The sequence below is a fragment of the Epargyreus clarus genome, unplaced genomic scaffold, assembly GCF_041222505.1.
Source record: "Epargyreus clarus isolate Ecla_fem2 unplaced genomic scaffold, WU_Ecla_fem_2.2 ptg000018l, whole genome shotgun sequence".
In the NCBI taxonomy this organism is placed as follows: domain Eukaryota; kingdom Metazoa; phylum Arthropoda; class Insecta; order Lepidoptera; family Hesperiidae; genus Epargyreus; species Epargyreus clarus.
The window spans coordinates 9,014,375-9,030,079 of record NW_027332226.1 but is presented as its reverse complement, the minus strand read 5'-3'; positions in this window follow the sequence as shown (position 1 = coordinate 9,030,079).

Here is a 15,705-nt window from a genome sequence, read left to right as displayed (position 1 = left end):
AAACTTCGCGCTGTCGCGCGTAGAATCTTTGAAGGCAAACTAGATAGCGTCAAATAAAAACATCAGAGTAATTAGTAAAATTGATAAAAAACACTACAATGGGCGCCAAGATTATTGTATGTAGTCTAGAATTTACATAAAAATATTTATTTTTAGTATTTGTTTATTTTGTTATTACAGCTATGTACATGAATTGAGAAAATTTAAACTGTCGTCCTATTACCTACATTAAGTGCCCAAAAATATCAACTATTGTATGGGGACTTTTTATTTAAGTTTTTTTTATTTTCAGTATTTTTATTGTTATAACGTATATAAGTAGTATAAAAATCAAGTTTCTATCTATTTCTAAATTTCTATATATTGATGATCATAAACTTGTTTGAAATGGAAGTGAAAGCCATGCGAGAAGAAAGTGGTAAATAGTTTTTAAAAGAGTTTAAATGTTCTGCATTTATGTACTCCAAAGACTCCCTTGCTAATAGACAACAACACCATCTAATGGCAATTTAGTACATTATGTAATTAAAATCAAATTTTAATGTAAATGTCTTCAGCGATAAACTCAATGCTTTTTATTAAAAAATATTAAAAATCAAATACTTACAAATACTGCCCACCAACAATATTGTTAACTCATAATTATTATTATAAAAATAATTATTCTTATACGAATATAAAATTGTTTGCGTATTATTCCTGTAACAACGGCATTATTATGAAATTGTAGCATTGCAACACGGACACCATAGATAAGAAAACATAAAATGACAGATAATTAAATACAAACGAAAGATAACAAACAGGCTAAAATAGTAGAATCCAAAGATTTCGATGATAGAGCTCTACTGTTATAAAAGGGCGGTAATATTTAAAGGGCGGAAAATTAAAAAAAACATAATCTAGTTGGGGCCAATTTTTATTGTCCGCGCCAAACTGCTATTTCGCTCTAAAGTTGTTGCGAGCAGTGTATACAATTTAAAATGGCGACGCGATTCATTTCTATATTCAGAGCGGAGTAGTTTTACGCGGACTATACTTCTGATGATCTAATAATTAATTAGTTCTGAATTGATCAAAAATATTTTTTATCATATTCTCATCATCAATCTCTTTATTCCAGATATTTAGTTTATTTCACATTGCTTCCAAGTCCATGAGTTGTTAAAATGTGATTGATTTGATGTAAGCAACTGAGAGAAATAAGATACTTGCACGTGAAGATGGTGAACAGGGTTTGATAACATTAATTACTATGTATTTAATCACAATGTTGTAATATGGGGCTAAATTGTAATGATAATAATAAGCTATAGAAATTAGAACAAGAATAAAATAAAAAGAACAAAGAAATTTACCAAGTATAAAGTTAAAGATAAAGATAATTTATTTGCTTTGAACAGTGAGAAAAGATGTTACATACAATATTAATAGTCTCTTATTTAGCCTTTTCAAGCATGCAAATTAAATTAAATTAAATTAAATTACATTATATAAAATTAAATTAAACCAAATTAAATTAACTATACAACCTACATTAAATTAAATGGTTTGAAATTTTAATTATTTAGATTAAATTATACATTATACAAGGAAATACATTAATTACAATTAATTTAAATGTCAACATCATCATTCAAAAATTCTTTTATATCATAATAAACTGCTGTCAAGAGAAATTGTTTCAGTTTTATTCTAAATTTATTTATTTTAGTAGAACATTATGAAAAATTAATCGATGAATGACAATAAACAAATAATATTATTATTATTTAAAATTACATGCATGAGTACATAATATATGTACACGTCATTATGATATATATCTGAATTATTATATATCTGGACCTTTCTATTGAAAATAAATATCTAAATAAGTAAAAAGTACTTACCTAAACTTATTATGTTAGAATATTAGGTACGGATTTATTAATGTATTTAGTTATCAAATTTGAATGATCTCTGTATAACATATTTACATAAAATTTTACATACTATGCAACATGTTTATATAAAGGAACCAATATAATTTATTATACCATTTGAACAGCTAAAAACAATTAAGTCAGTCTTCCTGTGACGGGTTTGAAATCGCTGCGTCGCAGAACGCCAGGACTCGAAAAAACTTTCCTTTTATTTAGCTCTTTACAATAGCGAACAAAAAGTCGAGACAGTGAGTAGCCTCGTTTTTGGTCTTCTTTCTTGAAATGCTTGAAAAACTTTTTGTAAAGCCACGATTGTGTAGTATTCTGAGAACTGATCTACAGTTTTCTAGCGTGGAAGTCGCAAAATGTTCGCTAGACACACAAAAACTTGCTTCTTTGTGAAGTTATTTTTACTGCAGTAATGTTTATGAGTAAATAGGTAACTGTGATATTATATTCTTGCTTTATATTATTCCCAATAGGGTTTACTAAATGTAAGTATATTGCCCATATAAATGTACCTATAGGTATATTTTTTTCTAATCAACTTACAGTTTAGAAAAAAAAATGTACCATTCATCCACAATGCAGTTTTTTTAAACATTAACAATGAAGTAAATCATTTTAAATAGTCGTTGTCAATTCTTGAATAATAAAAGCGTAGAACTAGGGAATAGAATTTTGTAAAGGAGATATAATTAGGAATAATTTATGGTCTATTTTATAGTTTTGAAGGTGGTAGAACCCTTTGTGGTTCGACTCCGACGGCACCACCGCCACACCTACTTCTACCTAATAACAGCAGTGTTAGGCGCTGCTGTGTTCCGGTTTGAAGGATGTGGTAAGGGAGACAGACATTTCCGAGGCGTTCCAGCTTAGTGGTCAGGGGTAGTGGCGCATCTGTGGCCCACCTCAGGTAGGAATATCTAATCCTATCTGGGGTTGATTACAGATGTCCATGGGCGGCAGTAGCCACTTACCATCAGGTGGACTGTATGCTCGTCTGCTACTTCTATGCTATAAAAAAAAAGTTTATATCGATGTTTCGTATATCACTTGTGTACTACATACTTTATAAGGAATAATAGTTGGTACCTAATGTCTTTTATATAACAAGATATTTCTCCATACGGAGCCCCAACTTGACTACAGGGCAACAACAAATCAAGGACAAGAGTTTGATCAACAGAGACCCGTTCAGTTAAGGAGTACCGATTCAAAGACCCTTTCAAGATGGCTTGTTAAATCCGAATGGTGAATACAATTATATTCTGGCTCGACCTTTGCATACGTAATTGAAAATTGGGGTCATTATTTCAATTGTATTGTTTATAAGGTACTTATTCACTGAGAATATTTAAGTATCATGAAAAGAGTATATTCATTGAGTAAATTACACCTATTGATATTTATATACGTTTTTTCTTTTACACCTTTCATACTGATTCTCAAGCTGTCAAGGTTCTTATTGTTAACGAATATAGTGCTTATGTATTATTTCAAATGTTAAATAAGTTTTAACGCCTTGAATGGATGAAACATTTTAATTCAAAACACAGTAACTTAACTAAACTAAAATAGAAAACTATTAATTTTATAATATATCTAAAGGTTAAACTTATTTTTAATAATGTAAATGTCCTTGAATTTCTCCTTAGCTCGACTCTACAAGGTAAGGAAAGGTAAAATGAATTTTCAAGTTTTCTTAAAGGCTGGGAAAGGCAATATAAAGACGGTATGACTGAGCGAGTCTAAAGACGTCGTTGGTGGACGCGTTTTCGTTAGGATTCCAATTAAACTATCCTTTCGAAAAAGAATCTTGCATCCTACAATTTTATCGCAAAATGTCTTTCTTAGAAAAGAAAATTACGCGTCACCATTTTGTCATTGTGGGACAGAAACGAAGGCATCTTTAGCCTTTGAGAAATAATAGTCTTACAGGATGGTAGAGGTTAGACCCAAGGGATCTTCGTGTTGAGGACGAGTAGGGAATTCAAAGAAAGTTTATTTGACTTCGAATAAATTGAGATACCTTCATGATAAACTTTCGTTGTAAGAAAGTAGCAAACTTATTCGTGGACTTCGCATTACATTGCGGCGGCGGTGATCCTTTGCTTGTTTGTTTTATATTGAGAAATAATCTTAATTCTTAAAAAAATATCTAATATCGTATGGAACAATAAATTACACGATCTATTTCAGATTGTATTGTTTCTTATGGAATGGCGCAAGAAACCACGGAGGGTTACAAACTTTTGAATTGACTACCCATTTATATATAGCCTTGGGATACTAGATCAAGAATCTAGATCAGTTGACTATTTAGAGTACTTAATCATCGCCTTGTATGTATAATATAGTATATTTGTGTGTGTGCTTTTTGTAACACTATAACACTAATGGTAAAAACAAAACAGTAGGTAAATTATAATTATGTGCCTGATTTAAGCGTTCCTATAACACACATTTATATCCGCAATAACGAAGTAATTACGATATTGGTTATTAACCAAAATGCTGTAACACGGTTTATAAATTGCCCGTGGCGATTAACTGATTTGTATGCCATAATGGACATGATTTATCACATCTGCCTTGCCACGTACGACGTTTTAATTGCAGGCGCTTACAGATTGCTTTATGATTGCATGTTAATGATTGAACGTGCTCGTCTTGTACTAGGACTAAGTAATATTTAAAAGAACTAGAATGTTTACAAGTAAAATAATGATGCTTTAGTAAAAAACTAAGAGTTGTCTTTATTGCCGTGTTATAAAATATCCTTGAATTAAATAATCTCCATGATCCACCCAATTGTTTAATTGGCTTTAATGTGATATTATTTTTTAAATCAGGTAAGACATTAAAATAATCTAAAAGTATGTAGTTGTAGGTATACTAAAAGTGGTAATCATTCGGTTAAGGGCATTTACGGGTACTGGATAATTTACAATTAAGTAAAACATTCGTCTAAATACATTACCTATTAATTATATAAGAAAATAAGTGTTTAATACTGGCACCATATTAATTACTGGCACTTATAAAAACATCGTTAAAAATAAGTATTTGAAAGAAAAAAACAAATGCAGTTTCCAATGATGTGGTTTATTTTTGCAAGTATATCGTATAAATACAAAATAGTTGATGATTTTATAAAATCAAGGGATTGCTAACATAAATATTTATTAGATATGAAGTCTTTGCTATTAGTATACCTAATTAATGTGGATCAAAATAAAAAATACATAACATTAGCGTCAACATTAGCTTCGTAGGTAGGTTTTTGTCGTTTATTCCATCGTCTCTCTTAAAGAAAATTTATGTAGACACATAACATAAGAGTAAGAGTAAGTAGCTATTTTGCATGACTTGCTTTCTGTAATAATCTTTCCATTTGAGTGATGCGTAAAAACATAAAAATACTTTCTGTGGTAGTGGTATGTATCTAAAAAACTTAACTTAACTATAAAACAAATTAATTTTTAATTCAAATAAAAACATTTAACTCACAATGGATTTTACAAACTTATTTTTTAATATCAACAACTTACCACTTCGCAAGGTGTTTCGCTTTGTATTTTGTACAATAATCTTGAAACCAAAACATAATTTAAAACAAATAAATAAGAGTGGAGTTTCAGCTTTTTCTTCTTTGGAATCGGTCAAAGTAAGAAATGCTGCTCTAAGAACATGATCCTTCACTGTCATGTTTTACGACGAACATGCAACCCGCCTATTAAGTGGCCAAGGCCGCATACTATGCGGAGAGATCTTTAAGTGACCCCAAAACAACACACGTGCTACACGAGGTACGTCTCCGATGCCTTAGTACCTACTTCTATCGTAGTATTTTACAGAACAACAGTTTAATACAACTACGAGCTTTTGCCCGCGGCTTCGCTCGCGTTACGAAGTAATATTTTCATCCTCTATTTTATCCCCTTGGGGGTAGAATTGATCAAAATTATTTCTTAGTGGATGCCTACGTCATAACATCTACCTGCATGCCAAATTTCAGTCCGATCCGTCCAGTGGTTTGGGCTGTGCGTTGATAGATCACTATGTCAGTCAGTCACCTTTGAGTTATATATATTTAGATGTAGATATTATCAGAAAGATATTAAAAATAAATAAATAAAAGAAAGATACCTACAGCTATCGTGTTAATGCCAACTTGCCTCTGCTCAGATTCATGATTCAGATTCATGATTTCTTCTATAAAATATACATAAATGTTCATCTATAGTTATATTTATATTTGTGTTTAAATTGGCATATATAAACAGATCAGAGAATAAATTATAGGTGTAGACACATACCGTGAAGTCTTTATACTATAGATAAAATAAAAATACAACGGTATAGAAAATAGGTTGCGTTATTAGTCCTTACATTAAGTAGGAACCAATTGGATACGGGTATACGAATGATTGTCGGATCAGTAAATCGAAAATGTAGTTACGCTTATCCGCAGCCTCCACGATCCGTTACCTGGAAAATTAGATGCCGTCAGTTAGTGAGGAACCTCGCAATTACATTACGGCAATTATCCGTCCAAATTTTCGTTTTTTTGCAAGCCTGTATTATAGCCATAGATTAGTAAAGATACTTCGCCGCCTTGAAATTGAATGAAGCCACAAACGGCTTATTAGTAAGTTATTTTTTTGAATTCTTGACAAATAAAAACATTTTTAGAGAAAATTTACGAATAAATAACTAATACTGCGTAATTTACATAATTAATAAATAATTATTTCAAATATTTTAGGGACTTTTTAGCACGGAGACGTGGCAAAACTTTTTTACGCAACTATTTCAATTCTCAAAACTGGGTACATTTTCTTGTTAGGAGTGGGTAATCTTTACTAATCTATGTTTATAGCAAAGGAGAATATAGTCCACCTAAAGGTTAATTGTCCGTACTGCCCATGGACATCATGGACAAGATTATATTCATTATTTATTATCTGTGATGCAAAAAATAATTACTTTTTATGTATGAATATAGACACTGATATTCACGTGTAACGTGGTTACAAGGTACGTATCGATATTGGACGCACGTACGTGTGATTGTCGGATCAGTAAATCGAAATTGTCGTTACGCTTATCGGTCGTTTCCATAAAAATCAGCTATCAGTAAAATTACACATCGTCGTCAGACATTTGGGAAATTCGAAATTACACCGTTAAACTCATGTTTTCAACACCATTAAATTATAAAACCATAGATAATGTATACGTTAATGTTATATTAAAATCACTGCGTATTCACATATTAATTTGTCATAGTAATATCGATATTGGATGCACGCTCCTGTGATTGTCGGATCAGTAAATCGAAAATGTCGCTATGCTTATCGGCAGCCTCCATGACGTGTTATGTGGAAAATTACACGGTACAGTCGCTGTCGTTCGTCGAGTTTAGTATTATTTTGTTCACGTTACCTATTAAAATATGATAGGCATAAATATGAAATTTAATGAGAAAATTAAAAGTGAAATAGAAATATTTATTTATAACAAACTTCTGCTTGCGAGCATGTTTTTCGATGGAAAAGTAGTATAATATATTTACTTGTTTTTTTATTTTTGTTGCACAGTTAGACAGAACATTAAAATTATATTTTGGGTATTAACATTCGGTATATGATGGTGTAATTTGGTAAGGTGAAACAAATAGGTATATAGCATGCAATAGTAAATAAGACAGGAATATAATACAGCTAACGAATCACATAACATCAATTCCTTTAACAATCAACAATAACACATTGTTTAGACAAAAATCTATCCATCCTAATAAAAGCCGAATCGAAATCCTCTGAAACGTGTTCAATAAATGCAGGCACTTGGCCTTCTTTGATTATGAAAAAGGTGAAGAGAGGTGCTAAGGGGCAAAAAGGTGGAGTACCGAGGGAAAAGGGTATGCCGGGGAAATTGTGTAAAAGCACCCTCGAGTGAATCTCGACTTCTGAGTGCGTTTATATTATCTTGGCGCGAATATGCCGAATAGTCGCTATTTACGAGATTATGGAAACAATGAGAAAATTGTTGTAAAATAACTGAAATTATGCAATTCCATTTGCTAAAAAGTAATGCCATTCTGTTCGTAAGAATTTTTATCTGTAAAAAGTGTCTGAACCAACTTTAATTACATCATACCAATGATACGTATAATAAAACAATAACAAAACATGCTGAATAAGATCAATACTTATACTTTAAACCTTAGTTACGTTTCCTAACAATTTCAAGGAACACAAGAAAGTATCCATGTCTAAATTGTGTAGTAATTCCGCTGGCAGTAAAATAGAGCTTTACATAAATTATGGTTAAGCCATTAAACCAAACAATTTAATTTAAATTGTATATTATAAATTCATTAGGGTTTCGCAATAAGTATAAAAGACTACCATCTTTCGTATAAATCCTTCAAATTAAGTTGTTCACTGTTTGCAGACTAAAGTCTCAGTAAACACAATTAAAACGGCATCTCGCATGTGGACGGATTCCAGCAGACTTAAGGTATAATTTTCTGTCGTAAATCCCGGTTTTAAGGAGGCCTTTCAATATTCCAAGTCCGCCCTAAAGGAAATTTTAACGACACTAAGATACTTTGCATTAAAGTTTTAAATCTACTGAATAAGTATATTATTTTCAGTCATCGTTAAATTTATTCATGTGATGGCATGTGTTTTGATTGTTGCTTAGTAATGTTCTAAGACAAACAAGTATGTTATACATAAATACACTATAACTATAGTCTTCTTGTTTTTTTAACCTAAACCTAAATAAAATAACTTATAAATATGTCATTTGTTAAACTAAGAATCCCTACCTAGATGGCGTTACTATATACTCAATTCAATGGGCCACGGTTTGCCCTAGTTATGAATCAATTGTTTATAGAAATCCAAAATTCCAAGCAAATTGAATCGCGGGTACATGTGTATAGTACTAGTAGGTATAGGTATCACAACAAAGTTATTGATTATTGTCTTCACTCAACTTTACCATATACCTTTGTTATTTAAAGTTGTAATCCTAGATTCAGGCTCCACAACGGTATCGTACCTCCTAATTTGGAAAGCCATTTGATTCGAATCGACGATCAACGTTTCGGGAATTGGGAGGGTTACGTATAACTAATTCAAGTGCGTCGTGCGTAATATGCGAATTACGGTTCGAGTTGGATAGTGTGCATTGCGAACGATTGATAAGTATTACATCCTCATTTTTACATTTTGGAAATTGTGACTATTACTTATAACATTTTTTTTTTATAATATAGGAGTAGCAGACGAGCATGCGGACATCTGTAATCAACGCCAAATAGGATTAGATATTCCTACCTGAGGTCGGCCACAGATGCGCCGCTACTCCTGAGGACTAAGCTGGAACGCCTCGGAAAAGTATGTCTCCCTTACCATACCCTTCAAAACGGAACACAGCAGCGCCTAACACTGCTATTATAAGGCAGAAATAGGTGTGGCGGTGGTGCCGCCAAAGTCGAACCACAAAGGGTTCTACCACCTTCAAATTCACCTTCAACATATTTCGTAATTTTTAAATTTCTCGAAAGCTCAAACATTCGACTGCCCTATACTACATTCTACTGATTAATCGTAAATATCGATAATGTGTATAATTTTATGCAAATTGATATTAACTGCTTGTTTTTTAAATTGTTATTAGGTTTTTTTTCTGTAAAAGTAAGATCTCCTAAACCATAGACTCGTTTCTTCTTGCATAGATATATCTATACTCGTCTAAGTAGTAAGTTGTAATGGATAATGTATATACTCGACTACTACAATATATTGTACTCTAAATATATAAAGTTTATAAATATAAAAGTATATATGATTTAAAATTTACTATAAAGTTTACAGCACCCCTAGATATAAAAGTGTCGTTCACCGGCTTTTACGGCTACCGGAGATGAGACCTTTCCAGTTTTAAACAGCTGCATATTGCATCATGGAGCGGAACTGCAATAAAATCGGGATCTACCGTTATGAGTTCTCTTGAAAAGTATAACAATGGCATTATATGGTCTGCGTTTTATATGAATCAGCGTTGAAAAGCTGGCACTGGCAAAAACTGGCAATATGGTATAATATACTCGTCTGTAAAAATATGAAGCACACAACTTGACAATATTAAATTTTACATTGCTTTTATGTGGGTAACAAAAATGTTTATACACGGTGACTAAAGCGTAGTATATATATATATATATAATGTAATAAAGTACCTATATTGATTAAAAAAAGGTACTGTTAATAAACTGAAATTAAAACGAAGAGCAGACGCTTAAAATAATTCTCGTTAGCTTGTTTGACTTGTTTTAAAAGTATTGAATTTCTAAAGTAAATAACATTCATTTTGTTATATCTGAAACTCTAATAAGATTATCTCTTACACTTTCATATAAAGGAAAACTTTTAGTATACATACATACATTGTATTAAATGTTCTAAAAGAGCACGGGATTGGGTTCGCATGAATTTGAAAACGCGGGGTTCGTCCCTTTGATACGATAGACCTCAAATCTCCCAAACTTTGTACCCGTGCTTATATCTTTTGTGGAAAACCGAACTTAGTGAAAAGTTGTTTCGCAAACTATCTATAGTACTTATAGAATGAATGTTAGTTATGACCCAATTGAATTAGTTGAAGCATCTTGAACAGTTGGAAATTATTCGAAATAGATTTTACTTATCGTGGAGTATTTCCAGTATCGTATTTTGTAAGTAGGTATTGATTTTTTGTACGTTATTAATCAATCTATGAAGACTTTACTCGCCAAATATCGAAATTTAACAATGTTTAATAAGAACTAAATTAATAAATTAGTGTTGTATTAATTGTCTAATTTGGTAGGCAAAACAATGTATTGATTGATTATAAATAACTGGCGTTAACTAATAAGCAGTGATAGCCTAGTGGTTAAGAAACTCGGCCTCACGATCGAGAGGTCCGAGGTTCAAATTCCAGGCACGCACCTCTGATTTTTCAAAGTTATGTGCGTAAAAGAAATTAATTATTAATTGATAAACGGTGAAGGAAAACATCGTGAGGAAACCTGCATACCAGAGAGATTTATAAGGAAAAAAACAAAAAATCTCAAAGGTATGTGAAGTCTACCAATACGCACTTGGCCAGCGCGGTGGACTATGGCCTAATCCTTTTCATTCTGAGAGGAGACCCGTGCCCAGCAGTGGGACAGTAATGGATTGATGATGATGAGGAACTGGCGTTTACGTAAACCACCCTTGTTTTCGACAAATCTTATTATAGTCCGCGTAAAACTGCTAGTCCGCTCTGAATATAGAAATGAATCGCGTCGCCATAGCAAATTGTATGACTACACCTGCTCGCAACAACTTCAAAGCGGATTGACAGTTTAGCGCGGACTATACCAGTGTTACTATTACTAACTATTAGTTGTTATACATAAATCTTTAATGACTATGGCCTAGTTTCATTACGAATGTTGGATGAAATAAATTTAAAATGAAATTGTAGTGAAATGAGTGATGCATTTTGTAGTGATCATGATGAAGTACAGAGAGTGCTCCGGTACTCGTGGAGGAGTCTTAGTCTTGGTGATTTAAGTATGTGGGTGTTAGTGTGTTTGAAATTTTATACCCACAGTTCTCTTTCTGCAAATATAATTTGTTTTGTTAGTCTAACACTATTTTTTACAAAGTAGCGCGGAACTCTCCACCGTTATTATTAAGCTTAATAACAATAACTGTTTCAATTCAATTTCAATTTCAAACTTAACACGAAGAGTTAGCGTGTACGGTATTTTTTTTTTGAGAGGACACTGCCTTGTCTGTAGTCTCTTTAAATTTTTAGAGTGTACGGTATTTTTTTTTTCTCTGAAAAGACAGTCTCTTACCTGTGTTCTCTTCAAATTTATTGTGGTACTTACGGGACATGTTACATGGACATGTATATTGCTATTTCGATTAATTTTACTAAGCTGTAAAAATGCATTCATATTTATAATGGGTAAGGAGCTGAATCTCGGCCTTCCAATCGGGAGCCTCTAGGTGAACAGCAAATGAAATAGGTAAAATACCTATCAGTTTATCGTCCACAAAAAGACTACTAAGTGAAGGACATTTAGCTGGATCGTTTCAGTAATGTAAGCAAAGCGACCAAAAGCTTCAAATGCCGCCGATGCTCATTTTCTATAGTGCTTCAGTTTACCTCAGAGCTTCAGGAAATTCAGCATCCTCGATTTACCTTTGGTATTATTTAAATTGTATTTTAACTAGTTCAATTTTGTGATAACTGTAAGAACGAACGTTATGTGCGTATTAGAAATTAATTATCACTTGCTAAACGGTGGAGGAAAACATCGTGAGGAAACCAGCATACCTGAGAGATTTACAAAAAAATCTCAAAGGTATGTGAAGTCTACCAATACGCACTTGGCCAGCGCGGTGGACTATTGCCTAATCCATCTCTTTTTGAGAGGAGACCCGTGCCCAGCAGTGGAACAGTAATGATGATGAAGAACGATTAGATTAAAGAAAGATTTACACACCCGTTAGGCACGTAGTGGTTCTGGGGTCGATCCCCGGCCAGACATTATTTGAATAATGATTTTAGATGCCTGCCATGAGTCTGGGTGTTGTGTATTTCTCTGTGTGTGTCCATGACATCCACAATATGGCTCACGGAGCGGTGAATCTCAAGTTTATTTAGATTTAATTACGGTCAAATTTCTACCACCACCAAATTTCTACCACCACCAATTTCTACCACGTATGAAGGAATACATTTCGTATATTGGTTTGTAGGCGTCGTCAACGTTATTAAATTGATGTATCCAACGTTTTGCCTGCCAAAGATTATTATTTGACCATTTCTGCATACTAACATTTGTGAAACTTCGATTTTTAGTCAAAAATTGGAAACATTAATAATCATTTAAGGGGCATAAATATTCATAGAAATATAAGAATATTTGCACCAATGTTTTCCGTTATAAGCAAAGTAGGCGAAAGCTTCGGATTCCGCTGACGTTGCTTTTCTCCTATGTTTGGTCTTACATCAAAGCTTCAGGCTATTTCCACATAGTGACATAAAAACGAAGCAAAACGTGCAAGGAAACAAAAGTAGATTCAAATGTCTATGTTACAAATACTCATATTCAATGATTTAAGATGAAACATGGTTACAATGTTTGTGTTGTTAGGGAAATGCTCTTTGATCTTTGTCATAGAGGAGCAGGATGTATTGTTTCATCAAACAGAGAGATTCCATGAATTGGTTAGATGCGACTCTGCCAGTAATATCCAGTCAGCGTTCTGCAATGAATGCCTATATTGAATAGCCATGTGACCAATTTAAATTTTTCACGTGTGTTCATTGAATTTCTAGCCAGGTTTATATATACACATATTTTTAACAAAATAAAAAATGCGAATTTCTAAATTCATTTTGTATTGTTATGATTGTAGGTATCATGTTTGGTAGGATATTTTTATCTGAAAATTATACCTAAATGTAAGATAACATTTGGTTGAGATTTTTTCATAGACGTCGAGTATTTTTTTAAGTGACTCTTTTGTTGTAAAAGTCAGGACTACCAACGAAAATATTTAAATTTTAATTGTATTTTTTTCTTATTTTCTTTACACTTAATTTGTTGTAAGTGTCCAAAAAAGGAACGGCCCGATCCAAATGGACAGAAGAACCAAATGGGAGTATGGTATGGAGTTTTAATACTTACTCCCATCTAATTTTGATTTTCATACACTTATATTTCGACGAATAAAAAATGTTATAAACCATTGAATAAACTGTATGTTCTAAAATTAGCTAGAATGTTAGTTTCCTAGACATACTTATAATATGTTTGATGGCAAAGGCAAACAAATGAAATACAAAGTGCCTCTCGTACACAGCTTTTAGTGTGGGAGGCTGAATACACATTACTCTACAAATTACCTACATTTTTTACTGTCAAAACATACGGTATTTTCTGTACGTTGCAATAGTTTTATGTCTATACCGCCTAACGTTTTACCTTATATTCGTATAGTTTGATGTTTTGACGAATGGCTAGCTTTTAGAGTTTTATTATGCGTTTATGGCGATCAATACGGAGTAATGGTCTTTATCCGGGGAGTACTCGTATGTAGAGATTACCGATTTATACCCAGACGAGCAGATATATGACATCTTCATTGGGCGAGTCGCGTGGGAATAATGTTTTGTGATATATTAGGACTGTGGCGAACATGAGCTAGGTTAAGCGGAACTTTAGCATCATTCTCAGAATCATCCTCCATATGTGCATCTCCACTGATTGGCACTGAAAATGAGTGCTGTTTGCTGAATGTTGCAACTTGACCGATAGAGTTAGCATCATTGGTACTGAAACTAGTGTTAGTTTCTTCTACTATAAGCACGGAATAACTATGACTAATTTACACGATTTAGATGCCTGAATATGGAGTGTCTGTGTATGAAGTTATTATATAGACGCTCATCTATAAAATACACAATCCTTGTTACTTTTTATAAAGATTACATGAAACCAAACGCCTATTCGAGAACATATAACATTAGCATGAAATATTAATGCTTGCTTTAAGATTGTAGAGAAATATATCATGAGATAATCTATATAGAAAAACCTTGAAATTTATTTAACAAGTAAATGTTACCTACATATAATATAAATACTTTATAATTTAAATATTAATGTATCAATAAAACTCGTAAAAGTTGTGTGAAGTTTTCTAATCACCATTTAGGCACAATGATAGACATGTCCATCAGTGGGAAAGTAATCGATAATAAAAATGTGAACATTAATTAGGTTATACGTATAGTACGTACAATTTCAGATATTAGATATTGAAGGTATCTAAAGCGTAATATGAGTTTACGTGGAGTGAAACACAACCCAGTTCAATTAATAAACGGAGGATTCAGACCCCTGTGCAACATAATATATTATAGTACGCACGTATCTGCCAATTATTTCGACTCAGAATGGGCGTATAAAATTCATACAAATTGCCACACTATAACGCGGAATTAATACTGTTATTAAATTTTAAATTATTGATATACTTTTTTCGTACGTCAGAAAGTAAAAAGTGGTGGTAAAAAGTGCCACCCAAAACTGTTTTCTATCAATCGGCATGATGTTATCGGATTTGTAAAATAAACGTTACTTTTTATGACCAATTCCATTTTATTTTCTACAAATAACGCTTTGAAATAAATGTGCTTTGTCCTCCAAATAGTCTGTTTTAAATCAGAAACTAGAGCAGAAATATTTCGAAACAATACGTAGCAACACATATATTATTACTCATATGCAAAGAGGCATATATTTGATCTGCTATGTGACGAGCAGTTACTGTCGTCGCGTAAATCAAACCGCATCATTTGTTCCAAATTTTATTGACCCTCCCGACGCGCGCTCGAACCGACTACTTATTTTGATACTTTCCGAGGAATAATGTATGCCTGAAAAGCTGAGTTATTAGATTCGATTCTCAGTTGACAGTAACTAAGATTTTATCTATACGTACATTATGTAAATAATTATTTGTCTAATTTATGTAAACGTTTATAGTGCGGTAAGTATAACTGCAGTCTTTTTTATACCTTACTGTTAGGATGCGTTCTGGAGCGTACTGCACCACGCTGCTCCATTGTAAATGTATATCTCCATTAAAGTTATAGACAGACACTCTACCTTTAGTTTTAATCTTAGCAAATGAAAAATGCA